This window comes from Tribolium castaneum, chromosome 4 (genome assembly GCF_031307605.1).
Source record: "Tribolium castaneum strain GA2 chromosome 4, icTriCast1.1, whole genome shotgun sequence".
NCBI classification, from domain to species: Eukaryota; Metazoa; Arthropoda; class Insecta; order Coleoptera; family Tenebrionidae; genus Tribolium; species Tribolium castaneum.
In genome coordinates, this window is record NC_087397.1 from 22,109,310 (window position 1) to 22,132,070 (window position 22,761).

Below are 22,761 nucleotides of genomic sequence, written 5' to 3' on the forward strand. Positions count from 1 at the left end.
CCTCTATATTCAGAAAGTTTGGGTCAAACAAAGCGTCAGTTCCTGTCACCTATATGATAAGTTGCAGTAAAAAACGACGTGATTATCAACTTGTCCCTTGAGGTTTCTTCGAAAATTGCAATACATCAGAACTCTATTTCCATGAAATGGCCAAAGCACGTGCAATTTATATCGCCTTACAAGACTACGTTATCAATAGAGACCGCAATTTTTATCAAGACTTGTTATATGAAACTCGAAATAAATGTGATTTTTTAAAAATGTGAATAGTTGACACAGTTTTATTTTTCCTAAATTCCTGAATATACTTTTTAAAGTTTAAGGGCCAGTTTATAGAAAGCACCGTTAAAATTAATTCGTTGTTAAAAGGTCATATTGCTTCAATTTGGTTAATCACACATTTAACTGCAGATTAACTTCTTAACGCTTAACGCTTCTATAAACCGGTCTTAATAGCCGCTTTACAGAACGTTTTAATTGCAATTAAATTTTAATTCGAAATTAACTTGACACTTGTCAATGCATTTTAAATGGCAACTTAATTTGAATTAATTTGATTCTGAATTAAATTTTAATTCGCTTTTTTTAAACCGGCTCTTAGGGCCGGTTAAATTAAATTAATGGCGCTTCTATAAACCGAATGTTAAGGACGAATATTAGAATATTAAGGACCGGTTTATAGATGCGTCATTAATTTAATTCGCAATTAAATGCGTGACTAACGGATCACGTGACGAAATTGAGCCAATTTGATTGGTCTATTCGCGTTGTTAACTTTTAACAACGAATTAAAATTTGATGAAGCTTTCTATAAACCGGACTTAGGACCGGTTTATAGAAGCGTCATTAATTTAATTTGCAATTAAATGCGTGATTAACTGATCACGTGACGAAATTGAACAAATGTGATTGGTCTATTCGCGTTGTTAACTTTTAACAACTAATTAAATTTTAACAAAGCTTTCTATAAACCAGCCCTTAAAGTTATAGCACTTTGGAGACTAAAAAAAATAAAACAATGACAAACTGAAATACTGCTAGGAAATTATTAGATTGAAAAACTTAAACACTAAGAAACTAAAAGATGGAAAGATGGATGGCATAAACGATAAAACGACAAATTTTAAAATTTAATTATTTGAGACGTACAACGTGATTCAGGGGTGTTTTTGGCCTATAACTTTTTTGATAATTGAAATATTGCTATGTTGGTTTTATTATCCGATAGATATACTTCAAATCCACAAACCAAAAATATTTTTATTATATTCAGGGTGTTGTATACAGGGTAGTGAACCAAAGGTGTATTTTTTAAATTGAACACCTTATATATTTTTGCATAATTGGATTCCACACAAAAAATAATGTAACTTTATACAGCATGCTAGGGAATGATTTAGCAAAAATTTAAAGGTAGATGGATAAGGGCCAATACAAATCGATTAGGCAAAATACGTAATTTTCCAAAAAATAGTTCTAAACTTTAAGTCCCAAATTTTGAGAACCGCTGAACTAGAATTATAAAAATTAACGTAAATTTTAATATTATTAACAAAACAGCAGAGGCAATTAACTTCTTGGTTCACTACATTATTTTTATATTTCAATTTGTGTTTTGTTATTAAATTTTAAGAAAAAAAAAACACAATTTGTTTTTTGCTAGAACCGGGATTCAAACCTCTCACACAAATGAACATGTTAGCCACAATTTTAAAAAATTCTGATAATGCTTTTGCGCCACCATCTTTATTTTGTTTATTGAAAAAAAAAACTGCCAATAAACTACCATAAGCCAGACAGTGGCTCTCAACAGGTGGATTGATAACAATTTCTAAAGAAAGTACGCACTTTTTGAAAAGATGATATAAGAGTTTTTAACTCGTCTGATCATGACAAATTTACATACGCAATATTGCTAAGCCAATTCCTTACACTCTGTATAAACTATTATGGGTCTATCTTTTTCGTTTTGGAATTACTCAACTTTTTGTTAAAAAAAGACTAATTTTTGAAAAATCACAGTTGCCTATGAATATTTTTTAACAAAAAAATTCAAAATACTTTGTTAATAGACGACTTTTTGTTAAAGCACGCAGATAATATACATAGTGTCAAAACACAAAAAGTTAGTTAACTCATTTTGTTCAAATGGAACATCCTGTATTTTTTTCATGTATCGATAGCACTGATAAGCTTTCTAACGGTATGGAGTTTGCATAGCAAATTTAAAATATTTTTCGACATTTTTCAAAAAAATGATTTTATTAAAAGAAAATTTGTTATCCTAGAATTTGATAAGTCAAATCGTAATTTATTTTTTTGATATGTACTAATGTGACTAATTATATTAGTAATCTAAATATTACTTGATACATAAATAAATTTCCTCATTAAGAATTAATAATAAAATAAATAAAAAATTTTTTTTAAGAAGAAATATTTTAAATTTGCTATACAAACTGTGTATCATTAGAAACCTTATAAAAAATACTATCGATACGTTTAAAGAAATACATGGTGTTCCATTTGAAAAACTTTTTGCGTTTTGGCACACCCTCTACATTATCTGCATGTTTCGAGTGAAAGTTGACTATTGCTAACACTTTGGGGTATTCTGAGTTTTTCTATGCAAATTTTTCTGAAAATATTCATAGGCGACTTCGCAGTGATTTTTCAAAAATTGGTCTTTTTTATAACGAAACGTTGAAAAAAGTTGAAATTCCGAAACGAAAAGAGATAGACCTATAATAGTTCATGTAAAGTTACATTATGTTTTATTTGCGTAGAATACAATCATGCAAAAATATATAAGGTGTTTTATTTAAGAAAATGTAACTTTAGTTCACCACCCTGCATACAAAAAAAATATTTTTAGATTTTTAGTTTGTGGACTTTAAGTCAGTTTATCGGATAGTAGAAACGACTTGGCAATATTTCAAATAATAAAAAAGTTATAGGCCGATTACGCACTCCTGGGTCACTCTGTATGAGACTTAGAGACTGAAAAGCTAAGAAAATTTGGAATTGAAACACTGAGAAATTGACAGAATAAAAAACTGGGGAAGTGTAATATTGAGAAACTTAAAAACTCGTCTAATTTAAATGTCGAACAATTAGTAAGTTGAAATATTGACATTTAATCCGCAATAACAATAAAAAGTATCTGAGAAATCTAGGAAAGTGCTAGAAACTGAAATGCTAAAAAGCTAAAAATTGAAAAGCTAAGACTGAAACACTATTACAATAAAAAAATAAGAGCCGAAGATACAAAGTTATTGAAAGAGTGAGAAACTAAAAAAAGCACAGTGAATAACTGACATTCAGAGTAACAAAGACATTGAAACCAAAAAACTAAGAAAACAGCAAAAGACAGAAAGATTGAGAAACAAAGTGATTAAACGACTGAGATACTAAATGCTGTTCAGCTGAAAAATGTAAACTAATAAATGAAAACACTGACATCCAAATTAATTTTAAAACATTGCAAAGCTGAAAAACTTGGAATAAAAAAGTTTAAATACTGAGAAACTGAGACATTGAACAACTAGAAAACTGAGCAACTGAGTAATTTCTAGTAAACTGTAAAATTTAATATTTGATAAATTAATATGTTAATTTATTTTGGAGATTGAAAAAAATGAACACGAAATGAGACACTGAAAAAATTACGAGATTGAGAAACACTAACAAATGAATAAGAGAATAAGAGTCGGCGAAAAACGTGATCAAAAACGAAAAAACTAAGTGACTAAAAGACTAAGAGACAAAAAAACGATCGAACAGAAAAATGAAAACAAAATAATAAGTTGAAATATCGACATTTTAAATATTAAGATATAAAAAAGCTGCAACAGAAATTACACAATGCACTTACTCACCTAAACCGTTGTAAGGCTAAGAAATTTAAAAACTGAGAGACTGAAACACCAATAAAATAATAAACAAAAGCTTAGAATACAAAGTCACTGAAAGACTAAGACATTAAAAAATACGAAACTGAAATAAAAAATTAATAAACTGAAATAATAACATTTTTAGTAGAAAAGACAATGAAAGGCGTAAAAATTGTAAAACAGAGAAACAACAAAAAAGCTGAAATACTAGAACACTTTAAAACCGAATGTTTAACCAATAAGCTAAGACACTAATAGGAGACACTAAAAAACTGAGAAACTAATGAAAAAGTGAAAGACAGAAAAACAAGTGGTTTAAAGACCGGTAAACTAAAAACTATCCAAAAATGTAAGCTGAGAATTAAATGGAGACATTAAAAAGTTGAAATAGTGAAAAATTATGAAACTAACATACTGAAAAACTGGAACACTTTGAAAGTATTCACCTGAGTGTTTTAATTTTGTAATTATGTTTGTTCTCACAATTCCTTTGATATGTTGTGAAACACTCTGTAGGTTTAGATGACAGGATTTGGCAAAGCAGAAAGCAAATCAGTGCGATGGAAAAACATTAAGATTAGTACTTGAGGTTTCCAGGTTACGCAGTTCTCCTTGCTAATCTTGTCGAGCCTCAAAATGAAATGATGTAAATCGAGATGTGCCTCGGAAAGTCAATAGAATTAAGATTAGCGAGTTATTTTTGGCAAAAAGATACTCAAGACGGTATTATTTATCTTAGAATTTGTTGCAAACTAGCTTGATTTTCTAGCTTTATATTTGCATCCTAAACTTTCTTGTGTTGTTTCAGAATTTCGTATGAGCATGGCTGTGTAAGAAAATTCTGCGAGATTCTTAGACGGTAGGTCAATAACTTTTGTGTAGATGCTTGAATTTCTGTCGTTTATTGTTCGCAACACTTTTAAGTGTTAAATCATTCTTGTGGAAGTATGTACGATAAATTTGTAGCGGACGTGATTCTCCGTTTTCTTATATCGTTGATAAATTCACATATATGTCAAACTACACCTTAGGGAAGTTGGTGCTATTGTACGTTGGAAGTTTTTAAAGTTGAAATATATTTCACTGCAAATCTCAGTGCGTATGCGAAACACAAAAATACTTTTTTCAATTCTGATATTTCCAACTTTTTATTGATAAGAATGTTAGGTTTCGGGTGTATTGATTTTATCGACGCTTTCCGAAAGCTCAGCAAACTTTCAAGAGATTAATGTTTTTCCCGGTACTACAGCTTGTTAAAGTTTAACGTATCTGTAAAGCCCCAGACTGCAGTTATGTCCTGTTATTTGAAATAGGATTATCTGCTGCGAAATTGCTCTTTTATTATCTTTGAGACATTACGCAAAAATTATTGTGAAGAGTAGTTTGAAAAAATAACGCAGAAATTTCGTTACCTTTAACTACCGAGTCCAAATAGATTTTTCTCGTTCCAGCCACTTAAAATTCACTCGTCGAACGTACAAATAATTGCAAAAGGTAATAAATTTCAATTCAGCTGAAGAAAATCAGTCGCAAGCATCTACTCGCAACGTGTGTAATTGTGAGTAATCGAGTTTTGGAGCTACAACATTACGTGACTGTCTTACAGATTGAGTTTGATTTTACCTTTCACATATTATGTGGCTATTGAGTTTTCTAAATTAAAAGCAAACATCATTATAACTTATAACTCTAATGTTTACCATTTTATAAGCACTTCGTTAAAAATTTCAAACTTTAATACTTTTATTAATGTATCGATTTTTACGCTGACAGTACTACAAGTGGATGCAAAGCTTTAACGAGAAAACTAAGTTTGAAATTTTATTTGGGAAGTTGAAGTAAAATAAACTTTACATACTTTTTGAGACGATTTTTTGGCAATGTTTGCTTTTAAGCAGTTAACGGAATACCAGATACAGGGTGGGTTATTTTTGAAATTCTATAAATATGCAATAATACTGATTCTAGCTGACCAGATCGGTAATCGGTAAAAAATTATATATAATCTTCAATTACGTTGTTCTGGGTAGTGTCAAGATTGTCTTGACAGTTTTGATAAAATTTTATTATGGATTATTATTATTTAAATAATAATACTCTTAGTTTCTCTGTATTTCGGTATCACACTTACTGGGTATTTTAGTTTTTTATTGTTGTAACTTTATTCAGTGCTTAAGTGACTTAATTCAGTGTTTAAGCTACTTTTTGATTATTTGTACTTTTTACTATTTTAGCTTATTAGATTTCTAACGTCTGAATTTTATAGACTTAATTTTTTTATTTTTTAGTATTTCAGTATCTTAGATTCTGAGAGCCGGTTTACAGAAAATTTTAATTGCAATTAAATTTTAATCGCGATTAACTTGACGTTTGTCAATGCATTTTAAATGGCAACTTAATTCGAATTAGCTAGTTAGAATGTCAATGTTGCAATGTTCTATAGCATTTTCGTATTTTGGTGTCTCATTTTTCAGTTTCTCAATCTCTAAAATCTCTAATTATTATATCTTAACAATTTTTCAACTTTTCAATTTAATAGTATTTTAGTGTTGCTGGTTTTCAGTTTCTAAATTATTCCATTTTTCAACTTTGTATGTTTCAGTGTCTAGTGGCGTAGTTATTTAAATTGTTAGTTTTTTAGATTATCAGTTTCTTATAGTATCTTAACTATTTAGAACATCAGTTTTTTGGTTTATAAATTTTTTCACATTTTAGTTAGTTCTACAGGTTTTTAGTTTCTCAGGCTTTCAGTCTTTTAGTTCCTAATAAGTTACTCCTTGTATCATATACTTAGTTTCTCAGTATTTCAGTATCGCACGTACTAAGTATCTCAGGTGTTCAAGGTTTTAGAATGTCAGTGTTGCAATTTATTAATTTTTCTATATATTTTTTTATTGACTGTTTTTTGTCTTTAATTTTCTTAGCTCTCAATGTTTAAGTCTTGCAGTTTTTCAGTGTCAATGTCTTTGTGTCTCAGTGTTTTAATTTTTTAAATTTATAGTATTCCAGTGTTTCAGCTTTTCATTAGTACTTACTACAATAAATTAGCTTTTCATACTTTTACACTCATGGTTTTTCAATATTTTAATTTATCATTTTCTTAGCTTTTTAGTTTCTCCGTGTAATAAGTGTTGTAGCGTATTAAATTACAATCTTTTAGTTTTACAGTTTTTCACTATTTCAGTCTTTTGGTTTTTTATTCTTTTAAGTTCTCAGTGTTCAATTTTTTCAGTCTTGTCTTTAATTTCTTAGTGGCAGCTTTTCATTTCTTAGCTTTTAGTATTTCAAACTACAATGTTTCCATTTTATTAAGTTTTTAGTGTTTTAGAATTAATTTATCAGTGTTTCAGTTATTTGGTTTGTCAGTTTTCATTTTTTGAGTTTTTCAGTGTTTCATTTTCGCAAATTTTCGGCAGTTTCAAGTGTTTCAGTTACTTAGTTTGTCAGTTTTTTTCTTGAATTTTCAGTTTCTGAATTTTTAAGTTCATCTGCTTTGTAGCCCTTTAGAATATGATTGAGTTTTTCAATATACCTAACTAATACACCTACTTTCAGTTCTATAGTCTTTCTATTAGTTCCTTCATTTCTCAGACATTTGTTTTCTTAGTTTTTTAATGTTTCAGTTTTTCGTTTTTCCATATTTTTAGTCTCTAACTGTTTCTGCTTTTTAGTTTTTTTGTTTTTCTTAATCTTTGACTTTTTCAGTACATTAGTTTCCCTGTGTTTCACAACTTCGGCCACACAATTCTTTAATATATTCCAAGTTTTTTTCATTTCTCTGGAATAAGTACTAATTTTTCAGATTTTTTAAATCTCTTAATTCTATTCAGGGTGGGTCGGTTAAAAGTATTTTTTGCTGAAACTGAAAAATAATAAATCACACAGAAATCCGCATTTGCTATTTGATACAAACTTTACTTTTTTCACGTCGTTTCTTCAATTTTTTGTACATATTAAATAAATTTGACAAAATATAATATAATAATGCTTATTTTGAGACAGACATTACTTTTTGTGTTCCTAGTTATTTAATACTGTGTTGTTTTATATTTTATTATATTATATTATTATATATTATTATTATTACTATTATTATTATTATTATTATTATTATTATTATTATTATTATTATTATGATTATTGTTATTATTATTAAAATTAATTCTTATTATTAATAATGTAACATATATTAATGAAAATTTTATGATTTTTGTCGTCTTTTAAAATGATTTTTTGAGCAGAAATTGTGGATATCTCTAACATTACGTATATTTCACCTTTTAATTTACATTTAATTAATTATTTATGGGAATTGGTTTTTACTATATTGAAAAACAAGTTTTATAAGACCAGTCTCCAAGCACGAATTCTGTTTAAAAAATGCGAGTGACGTCTGCCACGAATTTTTTTAAAGATTGGGTGCTTCAAGGTTTTATGAAACTAGTTCGTTTATACTTTTTATATTTTAGTAATTTGCCTACTTTATCTTGCATGAACACTTTCTGAAATTTGTGAAATTCGCAAAAATACGGTTCCGAATGTGCTTCTTGCCAACCTAAAAATTTTCGTAAAAAGTTCCGTCAAATAATGACTATTATGAAATAATGACATATTAAAGCATCAAAATAGCGGCAAATTACACAAAATTGTAGTTTTTGAAATACAGTAAAAATATACATTTAGCAGACTTACCTTGAATTCCTTGTATTTTTTAGTTTTTTAGTCACTTAGTTTCTCGGTGTTTCAGTCTCTAAAAGTCTTAGCTACAGAATGTGTTTCAGTTTATTACTTAACTCTATTGTTACGACTTTGTAACTTTGTTAAAAACTTCAAACTTTAATACTTTTATTATTGTATCGACATTAATTGCGAGCTTTAACAAGAAGTTTTCACAAACGTAAAACATGAAAATATATTCAGTAAAATATATTTTTTTTCAACACCTAATTGCTGAATAAAGATGAATTTTGTTTAAAGTGTTATTCGAGAGTGATTTTACGTTTACTGTCAGTAAACACCCACGTAACAACGCGGCTTTTTGTGTACAGTAGGTAAACAATTATTTTGCTTGTTAAAAATGGTAAAATTGCAAAAGCAGGAGATGCTGCATTCACTATTGTTACATGAATTTGAATAAAAATGCACTCAGTGTAAACTTAAAATCCAGCGATGTGTACCTTAGCAAATTAAATCGAATAACAAACACGTCAGGATGAGCGATCACTTTAAAAAAACTTTATACGATTTAATTAAATTAACTTTATATCAAATGGTTTCCACTCGCACAAACGTCGATTCCTATGTTTGCAGATTTTTAATTAACCGATTACGTTGTGTGTTTATTTTTTTAACAAACAACTCGATTAAAGCAAACAAATCTAATTACTTTAAAAGTTTTGATGTTTTGGGAGAGATTTTATCGGAATTAAAGCAAAAAAGAGATCTTAAATGCGTCAGAGCATTACCATCTTAATGGCAACAAATGACGACAAGACGACAGCAATGTTGGCGTACTGATAAGAAGTTAGTCGCTTAAAGTGGCTTAACCTTTAGCAAATGTAAAACTGATCAAAAAGCTCCATTCTCTCAATATTTGTATACTTTTTTATTAAAAAAAATCGCTAGTGGTTTAAATATTTGGCTCAAGGGAATGGAACAAGTGGTATTTCCAAACAAATCGACTTATTAAAGCTGATGGTGAGATACGTTTGTGTCAGAAATTGCTGTTGTGCAAATTGTGTAGCGAATATTGACTTAACGTTAACACCGTAAATTAGTATGTGTTCCAATTTAGTCAGATACCATTATAATACGATAACAAGGTGTGACAGAGGCTTTGACATCTTAGTTTAGGAAATTATTGGCACACTATTTCAGGGTCAATACAACGAACAAGATCAGTTCATTTATCATAATGCGAAATATCTACAGAGAACTATAACTTTGGAAACGAAACGAAATACAAAATCGCAGGATTTTCTGACCCAAAAAAATAGTGCAGACGAGTAAAAATTAGTGCGCTTGGAGCGTCATATAGGGTGTTCTGTCTAAACCCCACCTTAGAAGTATTGGTAGTTCTAAACGTCGTCTGCGTTGATTGACAGTAATATAAAGTCTGTCCACTGTCAAAAAATGACCGTTTGGGGGAGCTATGTGTTGGCGCTCCAATGGAATCTATTTATTTGGGTTTGAACCTTTGCTAAATTTTGTTTGCGAAAAAAAATGCTTTTGTGTTTTGTGGGTTGTATATTTTTTATTGAATTTTTTTTTAAACTAATGGTGGTGTTTTCTATCTATCTTTGTTATTCGGAAATACAATTAACAAGACGCCCTCTGGTGATGACTTTTGAACTATGTCGAAAACAGTAACGAAATTTTCGTAATTCCACATTTAATTGACATTTAATAAATTGTTGAACAATTTTGCGTGTATAGTGTTAATTGCTTACATTGGAGAGAATCACTTTAAAAGTACGTGGTGGTAAATACTAGCTTTGACTTTAGTTCTGCGGTTTTTGTGGTATAAAGTGTTTATTGCTGGAATTTGAAAGTGGATAAAAAGTGAAAAAGATTTAAATTTTCATTACAAAGTGTTATCAAACAGTTGTCTAATTAAAGGCTATAAGTAATGGATCACAACGAACACAAAGTTGGGCTCAAGAAACCAACAAATTAGTGAAGTTTGTGAATTTTAGGTTAGAATTTTTCCACTGATAAAATCATGAAATACTTCGATAAATCAACAAAACTACAATTAAGATTCACAACTGCTAATACACTTAAACGTAAATTATGCCAAAAGGTAGGCTTTTCAATGTCTTTGTAATAATTTTCCAATAAAGAAATTGAACCAAAAAGTCATCGTTATTCGTGTTTTCCTCATCATCTCTAATTTGTCAACATTCGTTTCTTGCACCAAAGATGCAATAGTCATTCCGCATAGGCGTTACAATAATTGTGAAGCCCCAAAATTTGTACAACGCTCAAAATATCCAAATAAACATTTTCCCGCCATTTATGGTTACTGTTTTCGACCTAGTTTAGTGGCGCCCCCAACGGTAACTTTACTTCCGAATACTGTTCCGTTTATAGAATGTTAGCAACAGTGCTCTGTTATGACACCGCCTAACAGAGCCGTCTAATTTGCGATTCTCTAACTGTCTCTGTTAAAATAAGGGTAACAGAGTTCTTATTTGTTCGAAAATGTAAATGTAATTTTAGAGATAATGGAAGTCGATTTTGACGTATGGCTTACTTGATTTAAATATTGTATTTGAAAATCTCAAGAAATTTTCTTAAATTTATCATTTTGATCTTGGTATTGCAAAAAGTTCCACTAGGGTGTTAAAAAAAGTGAATGCAGAAGGCGAGTGCAGATCAAGGCAAAAAATATCCTTGTTTATTGAAAAAAAAATAACATTTTCTGTTTTGAGATAATTTCTGTGGGATCTTGGATTCATTCACAATTCACAATTAATTGCATCTAAATACTTTATAATGTCAGAATGTTGAGTACCACCTACTTTTAAATCGATTTGTAGACCAAAATCAAAACGAAATAGTCTTGGAATCACATAGATTTTAACAAATCAAGATTTAGTTTCCTAGCGGTTTACTTTCCAAATTAATACAAAAAGAAAAAACGAGCAATTGTTTAAGAATTTAGCAACTAAAACAAAACTGCGTTTCTAAATGAAATGGGCGTAGTTTGTACCAGATGATTTTGAACACATTGTCATAGTGTAGGCTTTTCTAACGGCTTATTTGCCGAATCAATCGAAGAGACAAAAATGATCTGAAACGAGTAATTGTTTTAGAATTTCAGTAACAAAAATGGAACTGCATTTACCACCAATTTTTTACACATGTTTTAAAATGTTTTTTTAAATTGCAGAGTATATCTTGAATACTTCATTCTTTATTCTAATTTTGAATTTTCGGAAATTATTTTAAAGTAAGTTACTTGGTATTTTAGTAATTCAATATAAAGTCTGAAACAATGTTATTTCGTTTATTAAGCTGAAAAACCGGATTATACAGGGTGCTCAAAAACTGGCGCACCAACTCAATGGTACGTTATTGAGAAGCAAGTACAGATTACGGGAAAAATGTTGAAAAAATTCCTAAAGTCATATTTTAAAAAATCTGGAGCTACAAACTTATTGTGTTAACTTCTTTAGTTTTTATTATTTTTTTATGTTTTTATGTTTCATACCAGGTAATCGTTCCGTAACAAAACGATGAATACTTATTTTTAAATTTACTATCAGATTTTAGCAGTTTTTTTAATTTACGTTTATTATATTGTTTTTTGTTTCTCTTGTGCTAACCGTTTTACTAATACAACAATTTTTTTTATTTATTCCCGAAAACTTAGACGGTAATGGATCAACTGCGTTCTCTAGCGACTTTAACGGAACTATCGAGGACGAAACGTTTTATTTGTACGTCGTTTCATCTCCTAGCCTTTAGATATCCGTAAAAATAACAATAAAGAATCCAGCGCATTAAATCGTATCATTTTATGAATATTATAATTTTATATACCCACTTTTTATGTCTTAATAAAATCATATCGGTGGTTTTATTTGAAAGAGATTAACTACTCCTTTTAATACAAAAGCGGTAAAAATAATGATGTCGTTTATAAAATAGATTAAAATACCAGTTTCGATTTATACAGTGCTGTCAAAAATTTGTGATAAATTCAACGTTGATAAACATCGTTGTCAGTGGGAATGAAATTGCTTTGATCGTTGTAATAAACAGTCCCCCATCAAGAGAATAATTAAGTTACATCGTTCTTCGTGGTTTTCGAACAAGTGGATAAATGCATTGGAAAATTCTGCGATTTATATTCATTTGTACCTCGTATTTGATGAAAAATTTTATTTGCTACTTATAATGAAAACAAGATATTGTTTTTTTTTGTAATTTTGAAATATATCTTTATAGGGTTTCAAGAAATGCATTTATAATACAGATGGGTTTCTTTATGTTACGCAGTTATTTAACTAAATAATTTTTATTAATTTTTTTTAAATTGTAAATATTGGTAATGACATTAGTATTCGCCACAACTAAATATTTTTTTCCAATAATTGTAAAGAAATCTCAGTTCAGTAAAAATTAATGTAACAGTGTTACATTGCACTTTAATCCGTATACGAGTATGTGTTGCAAATATGATCGGTTTTATATTTTGGGAATCATTTTTTATGTCAGTTATTCCTGTTCGAATGTATAAAATAGTATAGTTTTAAGTTTAGCGATAGCTGTCTCGAAAAGCTTTCTTCAAAAAAATTTAAAATAACTGTTGTAGTATCGTTTTTAATCTGAGAAAATATTCTCACGTTTCATATAAATAATTCAAAGTTGATTTTTTGTTCACAAAATACTAAAACCCTAATATCATCCATGTAGATTTAATATCTACAACTTAAATTTTTAGTTTTCTAATTTACTATATTTCCACAACTTCACTCATGTGTATTTCACCGTTCGTTTACTTATAATGCAATTTTTGTTTATAATGAGTTGAAAGCACAGTTTAAATCGAATTTCAGATTTTTTTTGTAATTTTGAGCAAGTATTATAAGATGTTGTTGATTTACATACTTTCCTTTTTTTGTGTTTTTCTTTTTTGTATTAATAATTCAGGGTTGCTAATAAGTGTGAATACAGCTAAGTAGTTCTTTTATTAAAATGTGTTCTTTTTTAGTTAAAAGTTTTATTTTAATAACTATTATTACTTTTGACTTATTTTTGGTCAAAAGAGATAAAGCTTCAAAGCAAACAAAATTTTGGTAGCTTGTTTTTTTTAAAATTAGGTATGTTTGTGTTATGGTAGCGCTCAGCTCCGTTTGCGTGTGCGTCATCTGACATTTCTGTCACTACGTTTACATAGCAGGGGCATAGCGGTGACAAACTATCAAATATTTTTTGAGGTTACGAAGTGTTTAAATTATGAGTTGTTACAAAAAATACAGATTCACAAAACAAGAACTAATAAACGCAGAATCAAAAACCTAACGAAACGCAAATCATAAAACGCAATAAACGAACAGAAAATACTTGCGATTAACACCGATAACACTTTCGACAACCATGCGATGACGTCTATAATTTACTGTCAATGTCAGTTTGACAAATTCGTGACACTTGATGGTGTTGTCGAAGTGCATATGTAAATTAATGTTCAAGGATACCACCCTTAGATACCCCTTAGTTGTTTAAATTTGCATTGTTTTTGATAATTTTTTTACAGCTTTGTGTTGGTAATGAAAAAATGAAATTGATGACGCACACGCAAACCGAGCTGACCGCCACTATACATAACAAAACTCTGAAAAAATGCTTTTTTTAGAAACATTAAATTTCACCTTTCTTCCCATTAAAAAAAAGAAGTTAGCCTTGTATTTCCAGAACAAATGGAGGTAGAAATATATAAATATATGAACAAATGAACAAATGAACAAATTTTAATTTAACTCTTTAGAGATGTATAGATTTTGTATCTTTTAGTACTAAATTTTGCACTTACAAACAACAATAATCTAAAATGTAGATTTAGAGAAAAAAAAGCTTAAGTCAATAGTATAAGAGTTTATTGTCAGAAAGTTAAAGCTAAAAAAATAGAACATGTTTTAAACCAGTTTGTTCATTTTCAGCTTAATAAAACAACAAAAAGCCTGCATCTATTTCCTTAGGTATCCTCTTTTATCAATTGTTACTGTAATATCCATTTAATTTAAGTTAACGTCATACTCTTGTGGCTTTATTACGTATGTTACACTTTTACATCTTGTATGAATTTGTTTTTATAACTTAATTTTAATGTTTAAAAAACAGGTAAGTTTCTTTTTTTTGTGCCATTTTTGTTATAGGGCTTGTGTTATTTTAGTAGACTGAAGATTGAATAGGTTCGAAATATGTTCCATTTTTAATCATTGTTCCACTTAAATTTTCTGGCAATAAAATGTTATGGAATTGACTTGGGCTTATTTCTCCAGTTTTGAAATATTATATCACTTTGGAAATAATAAACGTAAAGTGCAGATGTGATAGAGTAAAGTGAGTCCTAACATACAGGTTGTATCAGAAATACGTGTCTTAATTTCAACAGGTAACAGTGCTCAGCAAACAAAACATCTGTTATATTTGTAATTTTTCAATGAAAGTTTCGCAAATTTACTTAGAATTTGGAAAACATAACATACTGAAACATGTACCCGCATATGGGTACAAAAATAAAAGAGCCCAAGTATTTTCGTTGTGACAGAAACGGATAATTTAAAAAATATAAAACAACAATGAAAATTGTTGCTATCAATACAAACTAATTACTAAACAGTGACCGGCTCGTTTGCACAAAAGAAAAGAGGAAAATAGTGAAAATAATAAATATATCTGGTATACTTTGAAAATGATAAACTTAGAGAATGATAGCAGTTACCCATTAATAACTAATATAATGGTGAACAAAATTCAAGCACGATTTTTTTATTTACCGAGATATTACGTTCTAAAGGCACCATTAAACTTTTACATTTTTAAATAATATCAACACTGTGATTTTTTGATCAAGTTTAAATTATAGTGACCCTCAATGTTTTTCTATATATACTCATTGTCATAAAAATTGCAACACCAAGAAGGAAAAGGAATCTTTTGATGAAACTTGGCACAAATGTTAGACTATTAGCAGGTATTAAATAATTAAACTCTTTTACCACAAGTGTTGTCCTTCCAATTTTTTGCGTTCCTGGCAATTTTTTTTATTCTTTTAGTGTTAAGTTTATATAAACAAAAATATGCTCAGAGTTCGACAAAAAATAAATTAATAACAATTAAACAAATTTTAAAGAAGCACAATTTTTGGGCTACGAATAGGTGTTTTTTCGCTTAGAGAAATTGTTATTTGTTTTAATCGTAGTACCAAAAACCATTATGCGATGTTATCAGTCATTGATTAGAGAAGGTTAAAAACAAAGCAGAAAAGGAAGCAGACATAAAAAAAACAAATAGAGTCCAAACTGGTCATTTTCGGATTATGGCAATAATTCAAGCACAAGAAAAATTTCTGACCAATGGTCGAGCTCAAAGGTCACCGTACTTCACTTATGACCATTTAGACTGTTTTTTGTTAGATTTCCTAGGTATGGGAGGAATGAGCAAAAACACAGCTTAAACCTGACACACCAAAACTTTTATTTGGACAGACAACGTGTTTCAACCACAGAGTGGTCATCCTCAGGTGAGACTATACACTGTATACATTGACCGCATTATGGTCAAAACGCGTTGTGTTTCGAAATAAAGATTTGATGGATCAGGTTTAGATATGTGTTTTTGCCCATTCCTCCCAAACCAATAGGTATGCTTTCCCGCGCTGTCCTAGACCTTCTCAAGTCCATGATTGATAACATCGCTTAAACTCCGATCACTTTTGTAATATTAAACAAAATCGCATCAACTTGAAAATGTTGGCATTGTAAGTTGCGTCATTTATCGCGAATTTAAGCTTTCAAAAATAGGTTACATTATATGTCAGTGTCAAATTATTCAATTCTCTAAGTAGAAATCCTGCAAAATACGTTAAGTCAGTTAAGTTTTCTGCATGTAAGTCACATTACTTAGTCATTTTACCCATATCTGAGTACATTATTTGCACTTTCAGCCGCTAAAAAGGGACATTCTGACAATTACAAAACTGCTTCACTTAAGCTTATTTACAGTCAAAACGTTACCAAAACTATCAAATATAACGCATTTTAATAACAAACCTAAATAAATTAATAGACAACTAATCAAATAAATCAAATAAACTTGTGTACTGAAAATATGAACGCACAGAAAAGGAGACCGGTAAACCTACCTTAGAAGTTATTTTAGACTAATAATTAGTTATTGTTAGCCCGGAATTGGCAGAAACCTTTGCGAGAAGTAAGTAGAGAATACTTTTCGGCGTGTTTTATGTTGTTTTGTGAGGCGCTGATTGATTTAAACTCTCTCATCATAATATTGAAAAGAACCTTTGTCAATGGTTGCTGAGTGTCTTGGCGGGCCCCCATGCACATTCGATGAGGTTACACAAACAGCAATAGGGGGCTAGTTCGTTGCTGCTCGCTTAATGGAGTGTTATACTCAAAAGTAAAAGTTTTTGGAAATTGCAGATTCTGAAAGTAGACACAAAATGATGTCTAGTAATATCGGTCTGAGTTTTTTTAAATCGGTACTTTTTTAGTAATAATAGAAAATTTGCGCTGTGACGTAAGCAATGTCTCGACTAACGATTCGTCAGTCTTTCTCTGCATACAATTAACGCTACGACCTACGTTTGGGCTGGTAAACGTCAAATACAAATGTCAAAACCGTGCGTTGTCGATTGTGACTGTGTTGTGTGCTAATATTTTGCAGGAGTTTGTGTTTTGGTAAAATGACTGCTCCTGCAGCACATCTGAAGTCGCATGTAAAACAACAGAGACAGAAATTAAGAATAAACGTACGTTTTTCAAACTATCTTTGTTGGCAAATTTTCTATCTCAAGTTCTGTGACTGGCTGATTCAAAAAGGAACATTGCTGACGTCAGGCCAGAAATTTTCACATTTTCAATTATTTTTCTCAAAAACGGTAGAGCTTTGGTTAAAATAAAAAAATATGGGTCGCCTATTTTGTTGTTGGCTATCCATATAAAAATTTTCATTTTTTAGTATAACACTCCATTATCTGTAGTATTTGCTTCATCTTTTAAATTCGTTAATTTTAACAATGCCAAAAACAAACTTCAAATTTTCATGACAGTAGTAAGAGCATTGCCAACTGTCAAATTTAGTAACAAAACTTGGTCCGAATATAACAGAATAAAAATCTCTAATATCCCAATATTACAAAAGTGATCCGACTTTAATAGTATTTCGATTTCTATCCAAAAGACTAGCAATTTCTCTAATTGAAAAACCCCTATTTGTAGTCCAAAAATCTCTTTCAAAACTCCTTAAATTGTTAGTAATTTTGGTTTTGTCGTCTCCAGGTCTAATTGCGCTTTTAGAACATTTAAACCTAAACGAATTAAAAAAAAACACATGAAAAGATAGTCAGAAAAGCAAAAAATTGGAAGAATAACACTTGCTGGTAAAAGAACTTGAATGTTAAAAACTCTCTTATCATTTTATTAAAATCGTTCAAATTTTAATCGTTTATTACTCGGTTATAGTCGACCGTTTCTGCTAGGTTTTGTCAAAAAATTTAAATTTTGTTTTGGTGTTGCAATGTTTATGGCATGTACTATATATGTGAGGTTTTTCAGAATATATAACTATTTATTATTAAATTTAATTAATTAAAAATATGTATGTACATATTAATACCAAAAAAATTAAAAATGTGAAAATATTTTCTAATTATTCACAATTTTATGATTTCTAGTGTTATATTAAAGCCACCGTGTTTATTAAGTAAAATTTTTGATCAACTAATTCTTAAAAAGATTGCTATCAAAATTACGTTTGTTTGAATTTTTATTTTCATTTAGTAATTTTTTGGGGCTGGGGACATTTGCTTACGGAGTTTTATCAGAAAACAAGTATTACTTGCGTTTTCTGATGACACAAGGAATAAGACTTTTATTAAAGTACATAATATTGATTAATTATTAATTAATTTTAATTATAAGGAATTATTGCCACTGAAGAATGTTAGGGAAATTAGGGAAGTACATGTGTATCAGTATACAGAGCTAGTCAAAATAATGCCAATCAATTTTGAAAGTTTATTAAACTACGCAATATCTTGGAAACTAAAAAACTTTTATTAGAACTTTTTTCACCATTCGATATTACATTGCAGACTTTTATTTCCGAAGTTAATGCGTATAAGTTAAGACTCATCCTGTATAATAAAATACTACTAATCCTAATAACTTTCTTAGAGCAGTTTAATTTTTATTTTAAGATGCAATTAATTAATCAAAACTTGAATTATGTAAAGGGAAACAAAAAAATAAAATTTTTAGAATTTATTTCTAATAAAAATTTTTGTGTTTTTTACACATAATCATTTTTTAAACAAAGTTTTAAAATTGTTTTAAAAAAACCACGCCAAACTATTTTGTTAATGAGATCTTGCATAATCATGTTAGTTTTACTGAATTTGATTTGATGATTTTTGAGATTAGTAAATTTTAGTTTTAACAAACTCAGTAGATCATTTTTACATCGAGTGAAATAGAAAAATTTTAAAGTACTGTTTAGTTTCGTATTAATCGTATTTTCAGCCTGATGTCAATCCGTTTGTTTAAATGCACAAAGTTGTTATTTGCTGTTCAATCCGATGCTTTTAACAAGACTGGAGAGCTGGTAAATCAGTTTTATTAATTAAATACTTACACAAACATGCATTTGTGCTCACAGAGACAGTACCACATTGCGTCATTTGTTACTGCCATGGTAGATTTATTTTGCTTTATTAGACTGGAATTGCACTATAACTTGTAATAATTTACTTTCCTGTGGTAAGATGTATAAAGTAGTGTCTTTTACATGAACAAACCAAAAACGCAAAATTTGTTTCAACAGAATTGTAAAAATGTGTGTAAAAATTTCAACTAATTCATTAGAAAGCACTTAAAAGTTTAGCATGTGTCTTAACTTAATTATGAAAATGAATTCATCTATTTACCTTTCTCCGTAATGACCCCTTTAAAGGACCAAATTCGCAAAGTTTACGAGTTGAGAAGTTGATTTTAATTAGAGCAATTCAGGTATGCCAATTTTGAAAGGATGTTGCGAAAAGCTGTCAAATTATAGTAGAAATTCTCCAAGATAACAAGAAATAATTAAGTATAGATATCTTGAAGTTTTGAAACTTTTAAACAAGCTCAAATTACTTAAATAATAACTTAAATCAGATCACGTAAAGTCCGTATTATCAAAGTTTTAATAACTCCAACATGCTCGAACAATTAAAAGTCTTAGAGATCGCTAACCAGTATAATAAAAACTTCCATTATTAACAAGTGTCCTAAACGCAAGTTATTATGGAGACTGTGTTATTAAGTATTCACTTCTTGTTCGTACCACTGAAAGAGCAACGAGACACAAAACATTAAGCGCGCAATAAACTCCAGATATGTTCATTCAAAAAAGACGTATATGAGTTTCACGTTTAAAATTTAATCCACTAAAGCCAGATTTGAAGTCAAGCCAGGTTACACTGAGCTAATTTGTTGCAGGAAGCTTCCAGCACACCAAGACATTGTAATTTGTGTGGTGGGAAGAAGGAAATTAAAAATATTAATATTTGAGACTGTTGAAAGTGTCTTGTGTTGCAATATTCCACGGAAAATAAATATGCCAATTTCATGGTTAATTTCGTTATATAAACGCTAGGGAGAAAATCTCGACGATGGAAGTTAATGGTTGAAATTCAAACAATATGGAGCTAAGTAAGTTAAATTGAGTGTATCGAACGTGAAGAGGAAACCGACTGGGCTAAGTGCTTTCTTTAATGGATAATTTAAGATTTTTTTCAAATGTTGAAATGTCTCAGATGGATGTGGCATATTTTTAATATTTAAGCTTGTATATCATGTATTTTGATAGTAAAACACCATACTAAACTGTAAAATTAAATTAAAAAAAATAAGTATCCCGGCGCATCCACCATTTTTATTGTAAGTACTAGTTGGCAAAACTTGGAAAATTAAAATGTACTTTAGAATAATTGAGAGTTTTTTGTTGGAAATGGTTATAATAAGTTATAAAAAAATCAAATTTGTAGCCACGTTTAGAAACATTGAGAGAAGGTCAAAAATTTAAAAATAAAAATTAAATAATTGGTTGATGCAAAATTAACGGGAAAAAATACAGCGAAACACGGATTTATATTTTTTTTCTTAGCCTTTAATTATTCTGAAAAAATGAACAAAATTGAAGATTAATTATATTCTGCTACGATTTTTTGGGTTTATTCTTGGGAATTTTTGCAAAACAATAAATCACGTATTTGCTTAAAAATGTGTAATGATGTTTTTTGTTTGACCTAATTAGGTGATTTTCCAGCTCGGCTTATTAAGATAAAAAACCCAAAAACGTGCTGAAAATTTTGAAAAAAGTAGAAATAACTCTTTCTTAGACCAAATTTTATTTACACAAAAACAAAATTGACTGAAACAGCCAATAGAGTAATTATTTTTGTGATTTAACAACATCTTACAAAATAAATCAAGTTACAGGTGTAAATACGAACTAAATATCTAAATTATTAATATCAATTTCGTTTACATTTTTAAATTTTTTAGCCAGTTTTAGGAAAATTCTATCACAGAAAAACTAAGTTTGTAAATGTGGCAAAAGCAAAAATTATAACTTTGTACAAATATTTTCGGTTTTTGGTTAAAAAACGTGCTAAACACTCAAAAAAGCAAAAATGATGTAATTATCTGCCTTGTTTTAGCAGATAACATTTCTAAACTTGAAATATATACTCAAATGCAAAACATTATTTTTGACCAAATGTTGTGCCTTTTCGTCTTATTTTGACGAAATTTTGTTCAATACCAAGCAAAATCGAGAGAAACTAATATCAATTTTCATCTATGTTGTTATTTTTAGTGTATTCTGATAAGTTCTTGTAAAAACAAGTTTCTCAACCTAAAAAGGATAAGACTCGGGATAAGATAAGTTTTTAAATGAATTTTGTTCAAAAACAAAACAAATCGGCTAAAATAGGCAAAATAACATTAGTTTTAGTCTATTTTTGTGATTTTGGGTCGTATTTTAACAAGATCTTAAAAATAATTGAGTTTTATGTTCAAAAACAAATTGAAATTCAGTTTCAACGAAATTTTTCGAGAAAAAACTTAGTGTGCAAACACGAAAAAAAAGCAAATCATAATTTTGTCAACTCTTCAATTTGGATGAATTAATATTGTATGAATATTTTCGTTTCTGGTCGAAAAACGTGCTAAAATTTAAGAAAGATAAAAATTATAGAGTGTTTGACTTAATTTTCGTCGTTTTATTCACATCTCTAAACATAAACTATTTACCATTTTAAAAACTGAACATGATTTTTTGGCTAAACATTTTGGCTAAACATAAATTTTTAGTTATTTCGTGATTTTTAGGTGTGCTTGACAAGTTTTTGCAAAATAAATCGGTCTCAACCGCTTAAAATAATTTTGGGTAAACTTAAGAAAAACACTTATTAACTTACAAAAAAAACACCGAGGTTTTCTCTTTTAACAAGATTCTAAAAAAGTTAAAAGAACTCTAGATTTAGTAACTGGGTAACTTTTCAATTTGTTTCTAACAAAATTTTGCAAACAAATGCGTTTCTGGCTGAAAGATGTGATCAAGAAAGGCAAAACTTTGTGATTTTTTGGCTTGTTATAACGAAATTTTGGGAAAGACTAAGATTTTAGCTCTTATTTTTATTTTATTGTTGTGGCAAGCGTTATACAATAAGTAAACTTTTTCTTAAACCTGATGAAACTATAGATTAGTTTCTATCTAAATTTTTCGACAAGAAATTTGTTTTGACTCAGAGAAATTGTAAAAACGCAGATTTCACACTTTTTTGATTATCGTGGTAAAATTTTGTTTTTTTAACATTTTTTTAATAATGATATAAGTAATAATATTTATTTCCAATAACAGACTTATTAGTCTATAGTGGATAAGTAATAATACAATATACCAAAAAATAAACAAAATTGAAGCATTTAAATTATACAAAACATAAATTACGAAGAAAAATATTCTAGAAGTTTCACCTTTACAGTTTTAGTTTTGAAATTATTGAAGAAAAGATCTAGATCTATTGTAATACTATTATATAATTTACAACATTTAAAAAGTGGAGAAT

The 22,761-nt window shown here is 29.0% G+C and overlaps 1 protein-coding gene across 4 annotated transcripts in view; it reads left to right on the forward strand.

Moving 5' to 3' along the window:
* LOC103314073 (uncharacterized) overlaps positions 1-22,761 on the forward strand; it is a 195,757-nt gene that overhangs the window by 84,440 nt on the left and 88,556 nt on the right. For all 4 annotated transcript variants that reach the window (XR_010333764.1, XR_010333765.1, XM_015981844.2 and 1 more), the window contains exon 2: positions 4,702-4,752. The gene's annotated coding sequence lies outside the window, so the exon portion shown is untranslated. The remainder of the gene's footprint in view (positions 1-4,701; positions 4,753-22,761) is intronic.